This window comes from Berghia stephanieae, chromosome 13, assembly GCF_034508935.2.
Source record: "Berghia stephanieae isolate SIO BIC M18660-M18661 chromosome 13, UCSD_Bste_1.3, whole genome shotgun sequence".
In the NCBI taxonomy this organism is placed as follows: domain Eukaryota; kingdom Metazoa; phylum Mollusca; class Gastropoda; order Nudibranchia; family Aeolidiidae; genus Berghia; species Berghia stephanieae.
Window position 1 is genome coordinate 5,004,721 of NC_088372.1, and position 15,937 is coordinate 5,020,657.

The 15,937-nt window shown below is 35.5% G+C and overlaps 1 long non-coding RNA gene across 2 annotated transcripts in view; it reads left to right on the forward strand.

Annotated features, from left to right (window-relative positions):
- The window catches only part of LOC144959177 (uncharacterized), a 92,535-nt gene that overhangs the window by 57,013 nt on the left and 19,585 nt on the right, over positions 1-15,937 (forward strand). The gene's annotated exons all lie outside the window — the stretch shown is intronic.

A 15,937-nucleotide genomic window follows, 5' to 3' on the forward strand; every position in this document is an offset into this window, starting at 1 on the left:
ACAAAAAGAAATGTAGTACTGAGCATGCTCTGTGTACTGGGGTTGTAAAATTTTATCCCGTGGCTCCCAATGCAAGTAAAGAAATAAAGGAGAATATTCTTGACAAATTTCGGAATGATGAAGTGGGAAATTTGTGTCGATCAGACAAAGCTATAGTATTGTTAGGAACAAAATTGTGGAGTAAAAGTTCAAAGAAGGAGAGAAAAGTTATAATGAGTGATTTACGCATCTTAGGAAATTTGATTTTAAAAACTAGGAAGAGAACAAATCAACCTTCTTTCTCTGGAGAGGACGTGGTGAAGCGTTGTAACTTTAATGAAATATCGCAAACCATTTCTGAAATGACTTTGAAAGAGGATGGGACATTGAAAGCAGGCTTGAAGCTTTCAATTGGATTTATATTGAAAAAGTTAATTAATTTCTTAAAAGGGGAATATATAATGCAAAACAAAATGGAAGAATCCGCAGAGATAGATTTGTTCAAAGCTGTCCTGGATTATAATTGGGATAGTATTTTTTTTACAGCCAGAGTTCAATGTGAAGCAAAGAGAACAAATTTGAGAAAACCCAAAGAGATGCCATTAGAGAATGATATAAAGAAGCTACGGCAATTTATTACTGAAGAGATGGTCCGTATTTGTGAGGATGATTATCAATTATTTGATTCACATATGTTTGTTAGGCTTCGCAATGTCATCGTAGCTAGGCTTACAATGTTTAATGCGAGGAGAGGCGGAGAACCCGCAAGGATGTTGTTAAAAGACTGGAATGATGCAGATTCAGGTGTATGGGTTGATCCCCAGCTTGTACAACATGTCACTGATCCTCTGGAAAAAGCGTTACTTGAGAAGTATAAGCTGGCCTATCAGTCTGGAAAGGGAAGCAAGATGTTGGTCCCTGTGTTGATACCCAATGACACAATTCAGCCTTTAAGGAAACTTGCACAGGAGCGTAAAGCTGTTGATATTTCAGACAACCCATTTCTTTTTCCAAATACAGGAATATCCAAAGATCATGTAAGTGGTTACATTGCCATCAAATATGTCACTTCCTTAGTAAAGGATTTAGAGAAACCCCAGTTGTTAATAGCTGATAAATTCAGGCACCGAGCTTCGACATTATTTGCCTTACTTGATGTCCCACAACACGAGAGAGATGTCTTCTATCGACATATGGGACACAGTGAATCAATCAATCAAAACATTTATCAGTGTCCACTTGCAATACGAGAAATAACAGAAGTTGGTCATTTTTTGGGTCAAATTGATAACTCAGCATCGGTCACTGGGGAAGGAAATTGTAACATTGAAACAAATGACTTTGTAGTGAATAGAGACTCAAATGCAAATTTTGGAACATCCATAGTAACAGCTGCAAATCAAGAAGAAATATTTGATGGTGAAGCAGGAGTGCCAAATCAGCTTACGTGTTCTTCAAAACAAACTGAACCAAGAGGAATTCAAGCAAAAATCGGAGATACATGTCATGGTCAGATGAGGATACAGATAGAGTCAAGTCATATTTTAAAAACTTTGTCGAAGATGTTTCAGCACATGGTTCAAGGGGATCATTACCTAGAAAGTCTGAAATTATTCTGTTCTTAAAACACCACATGGTATTTTCACAAAAAGGAATCCCTGAAGGTACACTAATTAGTTTGGTGAAGACAAAGATTTTTAATGAAAGAAATAAATATAGAAGGGAAAGAGCGTTTCAATCGGTGTAATGACAATCATGAATTTGATTTGTATTACATTCATTGTATAGTGTTATTGACATATTTTGGGGGTTTACAAAAACGTTTTATCTTTATATAGTACAATCTGTTCATCATTGCAATATCCTTTTTTATATTATATGAACATTCATTTGCTCAGCTTGAGAGACAAATGCTTTGTAGAACCATAGCTGTCAACCGTTCTGTTAAAAACGGATTTGTTCCGTATTTGACTTCCTGAGTCAGTAAGTGCTTATTTTTAGTTCAAAATCCGTATTTTGTAATTTTTGACTAATTTGTGGTAAAAAAGCCATGTGAGCCTAATGAATTATTATTATTGATCCATTATTATTACTATTACTACTACTACTATTGTTGTTATTATTATTATCATTATTATTGGTGTCCAGTGAGAGCATAATCTCCATTTGTGTAGCTCTTTAATTTGAATTATGCCTCTATCATAAATGATTTTCAACAATTAAAAAAGTTCCATTCGTTTATATGACGCCTGTATTTTACTCAAACCTTTCATAATGTATTGGAGATTTGCATAGGATATGGATGTTAGCCTCGATATACTTTGAATATTCTAAGACAGTATTGATACTTTCACTATTTGTTACAAATATTATTTTAATTAAGAATAAAATTAAATCCACCTTTTTGATTGGAAGGTATTCAATAAGAAAATCAATTGCTTATATTGATTAAAGATGACAATGATTTTTTCCCTTTATTAATTTATGAAATATATAAATTTAATCCCTTTAAAAACATCTTCATCTGATTTTAATTTTTTTTTTTTCAAGCAAGCTTTTGTAACGGTTTAGGTTCAAGAAAAATAAGTATACTCCATTTTTAGGTGTGTTTATCTTGTCAAAGTAAAGAAGTAGGAATTCTCTAATATTTAGAGGTGCATTTTACTATAACTACTATTATAGTATACTACTTACAGACCATTATGTTGCATGAAAGAAAACATATATGCAATCGTCTACTTTTTATCTGAACTCACCTAATTTTTACCCCAAAACGCCCTCTCAAGTGATGTACCAGGTTGGTAGTTATGCATTTCTAACCATCTTAAGTTATTTCATTTATTTTACAATTGTGCTTCTTGTGTATTGGTCCTTATCAAAGTTGAGGCAGTTGAATTCTTTCTTTATATTGTCCGTTCTGAATTTTGATCTCATTGTGGAAAGCTCCCATAGCGGGCAGGGAGGTACACACTGTGTCTTCTATCCCCTTATATCTGTTTTCCAACATGCTTTCAGTCTTTGTCTTGGAATGAGATTACTTGTTTTTTTCCTGGCCCTCGCCGGAGTCCTAGCTGGGAGGGAAGCAGTCAAATGCATATTTATTGTTTTGGGAGATGATATTTTTTTCCTTGTAAATCATCTCTCTGTTATGTATTATTACTATATTTGTTATTTTTTAATGTATAATGTAAGCATTTGAGTGTGTTCCTCTTTGTTGGATTTTGTTCTTGTGTCCGGATAAGACTTATAGGTGATCTCAAACTAAGTACATTGGTGATACGCTCTTGGAATCTACATCTGATCCCTATTTGTTCCCAGTTCCCCTATGTCTTACTTTCTCTTGGATGCTTCAACTGTAATTCTAGAACTTTTTACTATCCAATTTTCTTCCTTTTTACTGGCGCTGATATAACCTAAATGTGTTGCAAGCGCCGTAAAACCCTTAAAAAGAAAACAACAATCATTGTGGAAAGTGTCATTTTAACGATTCAAATGTGCTGGTACTAAACCCGATAATTGAGCAACATTTGGACTAGCCTCTGTCATCTCAAACTTGTTAGTGTTAGTAATAGTAATTAAAAAGGCTGACTTTTATATGTTGCGATTCGATGAAGGGGGGGGGGGGGGGGGGGGGCTTCGGCACACATCGTCCCTCATCCCGGGCCAAATGAGCGTTCCTTATTTTATTTTTGAAAAGTTGGCAGCTATGTAGAACTATCTGAAAGAATCAGATATGGCAGAATAAAAAGTCTTTCTACTAACCCTAACTTAATTGGCCAATGTAGCTTTATGTTCAGCATTTTCTAGATACCTAATGTAAAATTTCACTATTCTTTTTATGATAATTTTAAGAGTTGCAATCTTTAGAGGCGACTGTCAAGAAATGACACCTCTGTGCATTTAATTTCATTCTTTCTTTATCCCCTCATCCTTAATCAGAATAATAATAATTAATAATGAAAAAAAATGCAGCAACGACAGCTTAGAACGGCATAAAGTGCTTAAGAATTATTTTTTTTTGCATTAAACTTTATTCAAACGATTTTCAACACTTTTGCTTCACAGTTTATGCTTTTTAACAAATGCAATTAAGCAACTTACCAGCAACAACATATTGGTTTGTTATCATTTGAGGGTTTTATCAGTAAAACTGTTTCTATCCTTTTATGTTGCACTGTACACATAGCAAACTTCATGCTTTTATTTGGTGACCAAAGACTTATGTGATACAGTGGATGAATGTTTGTGATGGCTTTTGGAACTGAAATAAACCTGCAATATGATTTGTAGACTTCTATCGTTATGTATCATTTTTCGGTCAAATGTAAATGTAATTTTACACGAGCTTGATGTATCATAAAACCCACAATGAGCTCAACGTGCAGCTGGTAGTACATTTATATGGACACGAACAGAACAACGTTGTTACAATTCAGTAACGTACTCCAATTAACACAAGTGAGACTGTAAATGAGACTTTTACAATGACTCTGCATCGCCACAAATATAGATTCGAACCCTGGCAACTCGGGCGTCAGACGAACTGTCTACCACGAAACCAAAGCAAGCATTGTGCAAGTTAAAGTGAATGAGATGTTGATTGAAGCCGTTCATTGTGTCCATCAGATCTGCTGTCCTATCCATCCAACTCCATTCACTGGGTGGGGTTCCCGACTTCCCATAATGGGCAGGGACGTACTCGTTGCGTCTTCTATCCCCCTATGTCTGTTTTCCAACTTGTTTTCTGTCTTTGTCTCGGGATGGGATTACTTGGTTTTGTCCAGGACCTGGCTGGGAGGGAAACAGTCAAATGTATAGTTCGAGTTTTGGGAGATTATATTTTTCCCTTGTAAATCATCTGTCTGTTATGCTCTTTATTGTTTTGTTTACATATTATTTATGCTTTGTAAACATTTGAGTGTATCCCTCTTTGTTGGGACCTGTGCTTGTGTCTGAATGAGACGTTTAGGTGATCTCAAACTAAGTACTTTGATAGTGGGCTCTTGGAATCTACTGTTTCCTATTTGAAACAAATCCCCTTTGCCTTACTTTTTCTTGGGTGCTCTAATTGTAGTTCCAGAACTTTTTACTATCCCATTTTCTTCCTTTTTACTGGCGCTGATATGACCTTAATGTGTTGCAAGCGCCGTAAAACCCTTAAAAAACAAACAAAACAAACCAAGTCCATTCAGTGGTATACAACAACAACAAATAAACTCCTCTGCCTGGTCCCTTCTATCTCTGATCTTAACCTGGGTCGTCAGGTTTCTAAAGGGGTCGGGGACTGCAAAAACAATGGCGCACGGAGCAACTGGGAATATTTTTTGCCGTGTTTGAGTCCCAGGTTATTTCCCTGAGCGCCCCTTCTGAGGGATGGACCTTCCCAGGAGTTAGTAAATGCGTTGCTCGGCCACTTCACTCTACGCACACTGGGACTGGGATAAGCTTCGACACTATGGCCATGAAGCTCTTAATCTTAAGGACTTACTTTATTTTAGACAATTTGGTGGTAGCTCACTTGAAAATGCACTCTTAGGTATACACATATATAAACATATACTGGGCTCCCTAAAAGGGTTTTTTAATGTGGTCTCCCTAAAAACATGTTTTTACCAAATGTCTCCTTAAAGCTACAGAAACACTTAGTAAAACATTAGGGGACCGAGTAATTTTCTATATACCATTGTGATCATCAAGCATCAGAATTGTGTTCATAAATCATTGTAGGGAATCAAACTATACTCATTTGAACAAAGATTGAACAGTTTAATCAATTTGAACAAGACATATGCTTGGTCCTCCAATTGGTGCATTTCACAGTGGTCACCTTAATAGTGGATTGATACTTATATATATATATATATATATATATATATATATATATATATATATATATATACAGCAGATGTACGAGAAGAGCATTCATTCGACTGATTCAAATGTTCTAAACATAATTGAAATCATTTTTTTATAAATTCAATTTTACCAACAACGACGACGACAGCAACAGCGATGACAACGATGATGAAGATGATGATGATGAAGATGATGACGATGATGATGATGATGATGATGATGATGATGATGATGACGACGATGACGACGATGACGATGACGATGACGATGACGATGATGACGATGATGATGACGAAGATGATGGTGATGATGATGATGATGATGATGATGATGATGATGATGATGATAATGACGGTGACGATGACGATGATAATGATGATGATGGTGATGATGATGATTAGGATGACGACTATGATAATGACGAAGACGATGATGATGATGACGATGATCTCATACAATCCTGACCTCTTCCAGTATCTTCAAAGAATACGATTATCATTATCATTCTGGGTGGGGTTCCTGGCCTCCCATAGCGGGCAGGGAGGTACATACTGTGTTTTCTATCCCCTTATGTCTGTTTTTCAACATGCTTTCTGTCTTTGTCTTGGAATGAGATTACTTGGTTTTGTCCTGGCCCTGGCTGGAGTCCTAGCTGGGAGGGAAATAGTCAAATGCATAGTTATTGTTTTGGGAGATGATATTTTTTTCCTTGTAAATCATCTCTTTGTTATGTATTATTATATTTGTTATTTTGAATGTATAATGTAAGCATTTGAGTGTATTACTCTTTGCTGGATTTTATGCTTGTGTCCGGATGAGACTTATAGGTGATCTCAAACTAAGTACATTGGTGGTATGCTCTTAGAATCTACATCTGATCCCTATTTGTTCTCAGTTCCCCTTTGTCTTACTTTTCCTTGGGTGCTTTAATTGTAATTCTAGAACTTTTTACTATCCCATTTTCTTCCTTTTTACTGGCTCTGATATAACCTAAATGTATTGCAAGCGCCGTAAAATCCTTAAAAACAAAACATCATTATCATTATCATTGCGAGATCAGACTGACATTTGTTTACATCAGCAGCTTAAGCCTCATCACAACCACTTGACTAAGAGTGCCGCTATGTGGTCTAGTGGTATGAAACTCGCTTTCGAATAGGAAGATTCTGTGTTCGAGCCTCGCTCGCCGCATAGTTGAGTCCTTGTAAAAGGCTTACATTTACTCACATTCATTCATTCATCATCATCATCATCATCATCATCATCATCATCATCATCATCATCATCATAAGTTTCTTATTGACACAAAAGACAGTCACATAATAAACCAACGAGAGACGCATGCGCACAACCAACATGACGTTCTCTCTCTAATAACTTTTCCGCCGGTGACGTCATAAACTATGGGTGACGTCCAATCAAGGGACGCTACTCTTCCGCTAATCTCATTCCCTATTTAGGATTAAATTCAAAACTAAAAGATGAAATAACTAAAATTTTGTTCTAAAATTATAGTTTGTTTTGGATTAGATAATGAAAAAGTTGCTGCTTAAAGCTCAAAGGAAAAAAATAACGATAACTTTTGAATTGTGAGCTTCAATCTAATAGACGAAGACAGATACTGTGGACGTTTCGGGTTTACCTTTTATCAACAAAACAGGATGAATGGCAGAAACACTACAGATGAATGAGATAATGTCACATGTTGATAAAAGGGAAACCCGAAACGTCCACACACAGTATCTGTCTTCGTCTAATAAATTGAAGCTTACATTTCAATACTTATCATTTTTTGGATTAGATATAATGTATTAATATATCTCTAATTGGTGCACACACACACACACACACACACACACATTTATATATATATATATATATATATATATATATATATATATATATATATATATATATATATATTTAATATTTACCATAATGTTGGAATCATTCTACATCGATGTTTCATGCCTTTTCAGCCATCGTCAGGACTATGTGTTATCATGAGACAACAAACCAAAGACATGTAACACACAGTCCTGACGATGGCTGAAAAGGCCTGAAACATCTATGTAGACAGACTCCAACATTTTGGTAAATATTAAAATAATAATTCGCTCCATTGCTACATGTCGAGCACTATCCGCACCATATTTGTATCATACACGATTATATATATATATATATATATATATATATATATATATATATATATATATACATATTTACAGGTCAGATAACCCAAAATGTTATGCGCTCATTGTTGTTATGAAAATACTCTCAAACCGACGTGTACATGTTATATGCAGGTCTGACATCGGAACACACTTATGGGCCTAGTTTAATATCGTCGTTGTAATGGACAATAATATTTTAATTTGCGTCATTTTTTTTCTCTTAGATTTCCATTACAACAATGGGCCCATAACGCATTTGTGTTATCAGACCTGGAAATAAGTGCACTTCGTCTCATACCGACGCAAAATATTATTCTCCAATACAACAATGTCAAATACTAGGCCCATTATTACGTTCTGTTATCTGACCTACAAATATATGCACGTCGGTGAAAAGTATTACATTTGTCAATGGCTTTGACATTCCTATCGTCGGGGCATCGTAGTCTCATCGTTCTTAGAATCGCAAGTGGGTCACCAAAATTTTTTATCACCATCATCATCATCATCATCATCATCATCATCATTATTATCATCATCATCAATTATCGATCCAGTCATAATGACCCTCATCATGTCGAAAACAATCAAACCTGATCCTTATGCAAAATGAATGTATGCCCACAAACATGAAACTTGTGGTTCATTTTCTATACGTTATGGTTCTATGTCCGTTGATATCCATTGCTCAATCGGAAGAGCACTCGCTTCACACTCAAAAACACCAAGTTCAAACCTGGATAAGGTCGAGAATTTTTCAGACCCCCCCCCCCCTCCCCCATCCCCCACCCCCTGTACACCCAGCAGTGACTGACTGGGTAGCTGGTTCTGTTAGATCTCTGGGTGGGGTTCCTACCTCCCATAGCGGGCAGGGAGGTACTTGCTGTGTCTTCTATCCCCTCTTATCTGTTTTCCAATTGCTTTCCGTCTTTGTCTTGGAGTGAGATTGCTTGGTTTAGTCCTGACCTTGGTCGGAGTCCTTGGCTGAGAGGGAAACAGTCGAATGTGTAGTTATAGTTTTGGGAGATGATATTTTTTTTCCTTGTAAATCATCTCTGTTATGTACTGTTACTCTTTTCATTTTTAACATATGATTTGTAGACATTTGAGTGTATTCCTCTTAGTGGGGGCCTGTGCTTGTGTCTGGATGAGACTTTTAGGTGATCTCAAACTAAGTACAATGATGGTGTGCTCTTGGAATCTACATCTGTTTCCTATTTGAACCAATTCCCCTTTGTCTGCCTTATTCTTGGACGCTTTAATTGTAATTCTAGAACTTTTTACTATCCCATTTTCTTCCTTTTTACTGGCGCTGATATGACCTTAATGTGTTGCAAGCGCCGTGAAACCCTTAAAAACAAAACAAAACAGTTAGATCTGATGGGAAGTACCATGCGAGAGACAAGAGTCATATCCAAAGGATAACAAAGGCTTGAAATCTCATAGGGAAGAGTTAGGTTAAGCGTTTGAGAAATAGAAATCCTGGTTGCCCGTTTGGAAGCGAGAATGCTTTCATAAAAGCACTATTGCATTGAAAGAGAAAGTTTTCTGGAAGTCGGAGAACGCCCCCCCCCCCTCCCCCACACCCTGTTGCAGTTCCGATTTAATAATAATAATAATAATAATAATAATAATAATAATAATAATAATAATAATAATAATGATGATGATGATGATGATGATGATGATGATGATGATGATGATGATGATGATGATAATAATAAATGGCACTTATATAGAGATTTACCCCGTTGTCACAGGCTCTAAGCGCTCTACAGTGATATAAAATAAAAACATATTATTAATTATTACAGGAAGACAAGTGTAGATGGAAAAGTGAGGAATTCAATTTAACAACATGATAATAATATAGCAACTTAAGACTAAAAAATAAAAAACTTCAAGCGAGAGTTAAATATTGTCAACGAATCCGAGCATCTCACGTGTGATGGGAGAGAGTTCCAAAAATGGGGGGATGGGGGGGGGGGAGGGCAAAAATTGAAAAGATTGTTCACCTATTTTACGCAATGGCTTAGGTTTGACAAGGATTGATTGGTCATTGCTTGACCTCAAGTTTCTATTGGGGATATATATGTTTAGAATGTCTTTAATATAGGAGGGACTGTTCGTGCTCAGGGATTTGTAGACAACAGTACACATCTTATAGGCAACTCTTTTTTCCACAGGAAGCCAATGTAACTCACGGAGAAGGAAAGTTGCTGACGGGTATTTTTGGTTATTTCGTACAATGAGTCTGGCTGCGTTATTTTGAGAAACCTGAAGTTTACTCATTTTGTCTCTAGCTAAATCCGCCCAAAGGGAGATACAATAGTCCAATTTAGATAAAACAAGGGAATGAATTATAAGTTCTGCTTTATGCTTCGGCCAAGGAGGGCTTTAGAAAGGATGCTCGCCTTGGATTTTCAGCCCCCGCTAGTGGGGGCCATTGGTTGGATAACGATTTCAAGCAAAACTACCGCTTTTCTGCCTTGGTACAATTTCCTTGAATGCGCAATAATTGATTCGGTTCTTATAATTTCGGTACTTTATAATAAATTGGTTAATTGGCGACCATAAGTTTTAAATAATATTTCTTGTCTTGAATGATATGAAAATATACAAAAAGTAGTGAACTATCAAAAATTTCACAGGAAAGTATGAACTATTTTTCTATGACGCCCTCTTACAGACTGAGTGATTGGGTTTGTTATCTTTTTTGAAATCGAAAGTACGAATCTGATTTCAATACCTTTTAATAACTATGGCTAATTTAACGAACCAGAATCTTTGAAAAGTGGTAAGTACCAATAATAATTGCGTAATCATTATTTAAGACATGTTTAGAATTATCAACTGTAGTTCCTGCAGACGATAGTTGGGCCCATTGTCGTGCTTGTTCTGTCGAGTCGCACAGATAATCAGAATCAGACTCCGCCTGATTCGGAATCCGAATCGGATTACTGTTCCTTATTTTATTATGAATTATGGCCTGCGGCTTTATATTTATATATTTTTTCTATATGGTTAACTGACAAATATTGACTTTATTGTTTTAGTCTAGTGTATCAGTCTAGAGGGCCCCTTTGCTCGTCACGTCAACTTCACAACTTTATCTTGAACAGTCCTTTCTATTTCTACTATCTAGAAGTTGCTTGATTGTTAGTGGGTCTGATATTACCATATCATATTCATATATGATGGAACTTGGACTCTGACTCTGAATATATAGTTATGCCTATTACATGGATATGTGTTGCTGATATGACTGTCAATCGTATGGGACTAGTAACTAAGACTCTTAATATAATATAGTTTTGCCTCATTGATCTGAGATGTTACTCTGTTGTTACAGTTACACTTACTTACACTCACTCACTCTATTACTATTATCACTGTGACTATGGAAAGGAATTATGGATCTGATCTACTCCATTGACTGAAAGGAATGAACTAGTAGTCTGAATATATAGTTCTGTCTCATTGATCTAAGATGAGACTCTATTAAACAACTCTATGACTATGGAAGGGAACTATGGATCTAATTCTGATGCTACTCATTGACTGTACTGTAAGGAATGAACTATAGTAGTCAGATGTTTTATGAATGGCGCATGTTTTTCTAGTTTTTCTAAGATGTCCCTCTATCAAAAGTTGCAAAACTTTGTGTCAACCTCCGAATCAATTTCTCTTAACTGAATAAAGATTTTGGCCCGTATTGAATTGTGATGCCATATCACAAAAAAAGATTTCTTCTTCACGACCTATAAAAAGCCACTTTAAAACCGCTGGCATACAATTAGAGATTTTACACTGCTAAATATTTAAACAGTTTCGCACCACAAAGTAAGAGATGACTTCATCATTTTTCAAAAAAATCGTGTGACACAGTAGTTCCGGCTAGTGGTTATGAGTTCCCATCATACTATTACAAAAATTACTATTTTCCGAATAAAAGCAAAACACATTAACATAAAGTAACAACTTATGTGGTTTGCATCCAATTTTGACTTTATAATATATTGCTTTTTATTTACATCACGTCGCAAATACCGAAGACTGATATGAAACTCTAGTTTTAACTTATTTGAACTAGTGATTAAATACTCAAAATTGTCAAATTAACATTGAATGTTTATATTTAACTTTGAAAAATTGTATCTACGCATGACCGATTCACACAGCATTTAAAGTTTTCTTTTAAACCTATAAGCTCTTAAACAATACGATATGATACGGAATTTCTATCGGTTCCTTTCTCGTAAAGCTGCGAAAAGAAGTCTACTTGTATCTATCGATAAGCCATTAAAGAGGACATCTATGGAATTGGAATTTCACAATCAACTCTGAGTTTTGTATGTTATTGTTGTTACTTTGTTGTTGAACACAAGCACATATTTGTGGAAACACTGTATCATAAATTGATGAATTTCTACTTTTGACTGGTCTACATTAAATTTATGTAATCCTCTTTGGCATAAATACCAAGCTATTTCTCAAAACTTTGAACTCAAAATAATGTTAGAAGTGCGTAATGTTCACTTTTATTTGTATTCATCAAACACGTATATTGATTGTTATAAAATGTAAACTTGTCTGTCGTTCCTTCTTATTCAGATTCTGTACGAACATCATATAAGTTTCAATTAACTGAATATTCCATTTTAACAAATTCTTTCAAAATGGATAAGCGGAAAATCATAATTTCGACACTCTAAATCATTTTTTAGTTCAGATCCTCACCCGTTATCGATTTTAATATAGCTGTAATAAGCGAAATACTTTCCTATTGTTTTTTTTTAAGTCGTGATAAAACATTTTTATTACGACAAAATGATCCAGAGTTTCATACAAATTTTTGCAGCTGTACATCGTGAACAGCTAGCTGAGACAAAGAAGGAAAAGACGCGCCCCTTATTAAAAATCCGACTATTGTACTCTGAATATATATTGATCTGATATGTTACTTTATTAATTAACTCTATGAATATGGAATGGAATGGAACTATGAATTTGATGCTACTCCATTGACTATATTGAATGAACCAGTACTCTGAATGTATTTCCTCACATGAACTTTTGCCTCTTGTGGGTCTGATGTTCATGGACGTGATTTGTTAGCAAATTCAAGATGGGGAAAATTGTGGTGTTGCGAATTACAATGGTAACTACAATAAAGCCAACAAATGTTATGTGTTCAGATTGCCTATAAAAAGGAACCAGACCGGTAAACATGGTTAAACAAATCCCTCCTCGTGATGATATTGAGCCACATCCGACAAAATTTGTTATTTGTGAAAGACATTGGTCTGCAGGTGTTCCAATGAAAATTCTACCTGGCAGACCGATCGTCCCTTATAGGGATGAAATGGTGTTCAAAAAATTAATAAATTCGAGAGATCCTAATTACAACTACTATGTAGTGCATCCCTTAGTAGATATTTCGGTATTCATATTTTTCTTGGGATCATTCTCCGCAGATTACCTCCCTTTGTTGATATTGTACATCTCCTTTCCCCTTCATCTAATTGTTCATCCTCTTCCTCATAATCACATTACATGTACATTCATTAATCAAACTTCTAAAGAAATCATCCTGAATCAATCACTAAAAGGTCAGTTTTTAGAATATCTAACTACTCATCCTTTCCGTTTCTTGGCTACTCCTATTCACTGCATTAAATATTTTTTTGGACCCAGAATTCACAATCACTCTCTAAAAAGGTAGATCTTGCCATATAATGCCCCTGCTATTATTTTGGTGTAAATTTTCTATATTTTTTGTTGGCCCCCACCAGCGTTGCCTGAAGATTCCATATGATTGTCCCTTCAGTATAGTTGTCCTTGGCTTCGGCATTAAATGACGAATTTTGATTTTTAAAAAAAATTCTATGTACATAAATTGTATGATGTTAATCACGTGGCTTGTCATGGAAGGATCTTCATGAATGATGACGCAAGGTTTTTTGCTTTATTTGAAAATTCTATTGTGCTATTTCCGAGAGTAATAGGTGATGTATTTGCCTGTTTAAGGATACTCGGCCTTCCACCATTAAAAGCTCAGTTTTACTATCATTTAATTTTAACTTGTTATGGTACATGCAAGATTTAATCTCATTAAAACAGCTCGAAATTCGTTGTATTAAGAATTGCAAATTACTTATGGGTACTGAATCATAAATTTGCGTATCATTTGCATAAAAAATTATAACTCAGATTAAATCTGGATATCACACTAGAAAGGGGTTGCATATATACAGTGAAAAGGACAGGGCCAAGAACAGAGCCATGTGACACTCCAAAGTTTAGTAAAACCTGTTCTAACTGAACACCATTCACCACGACAGTCTGCCATCGGTCCTGTAAATATAATGTAAGCCATTTAAGGGCAATTCCTTTTACGCCAAACGTATTTTCCAGTCTTCTTAACAAAATGTCATGGTCAATGGTGTCAAAAGCAGCTGAGAGATCTAAAAGGCATAATACATTGATATTGTTAGCATCAGCATTACATAACAAGTCATTAAAGACTTTAAAAAGCGCCGTTTCAGTACTGTGTTGATGTTTGTAGGGCGACTGAAAGGGTTGTTCCAAACTGTTGTTCTTGAGATGAGATGATAATTGTGTAAGAACTACATTCTCCAAAAGTTTTGAAAAAAAGGAAAATTTGATACAGGACGATAATTGTTTAATATATTGTGGTCCAGTGATGGTTTCTTCAGAAGTGGTTTGACGAGGGCACTTTTAAAGCACGATGGAACTTCGCCCGTCAGTATGGATGTATTTATGATTGATGTAATGGATGGTAATAATGTATCGATGGAGCTGTGCTGGTAAGGGATCAAGGTTGCAGGATTTAATGGGGTTTTTATTATCTCCAAGTGACTATTTAATTACTTAAACTTTAAGAGACACATAACGGGGGTAAGTTTTGGCAATGGTGACAATGTGCAGGCGGAGTTGGCTCAATCGTGTCGAACTTTGCCACATGAATTCCTATCTGGTTCGATGCAATAGGTGGTGCATCGTTGGGAATTCAGTGTGTGTGGGAACGGTGATTATGCTAAATTTTAAAATTATAAACGGGAAGGACATAAACTAAGCCTTGTTTTTATACCGTATCTTAACTCTTATAATTTTGAAATTACAAGAGACTTTTCACTCTTCCTTTTTACAACAACATAATTTTTTAAATATTTTTCGGAATGAAAAACTCATAGAATAGTAAATAATTATGTTGCAAGAGGAATTGAAAGCTTCTAGAAAGGTCCAGGTGCTTGCGAGAATGTTTGAGACGAAGAAATCTATATATTCAAAAAAATCTGCATCGAGGTAAAACATTGATTTGTAAACAAGGCTAGGAAAATAGGACACCACCATAATGACACTCAGCACTACCATCATTCGTATAATTTTAACATCCTTATCTTCCTTTTTGTTTCGGTTTGGTTGTTGATCACTTTTGCTTTTGCTTCTTGACGACTGTTGAGAATGTTGACCCGTTCTGCCGGTATAATAAGAAGATCTACGAAGTTTTAATTTATGCAATGTGTTGATTTTACAAATGATGATCGTGTTGAAGATTATCACCAACACGATTGCGATAGGTCGTAAAATTGAATAGTTGATTAGAGCCGTTACCTCAGCATGCCATGCATATTTCCCAGTTGCTGTCCATGTCCCGTTTACAAAATCAAACAATCTTGAGTTTTCAATTGATGTAAAATTCAAAGGAATATGAATCAAAAACTGGGTGATAAAAATAACCACGATGACGCAACATGAACGACCAGGGGTAAAGATACGTTTCACATCGAATGGAAAGGTTACACTGATCATCCGCTCCAATGATATATAGACCGTTATCCAACACGTGCATTCAGGACACATCTTTGAAGCATTGTCTATCTCATCCGCCTTTTTCAATA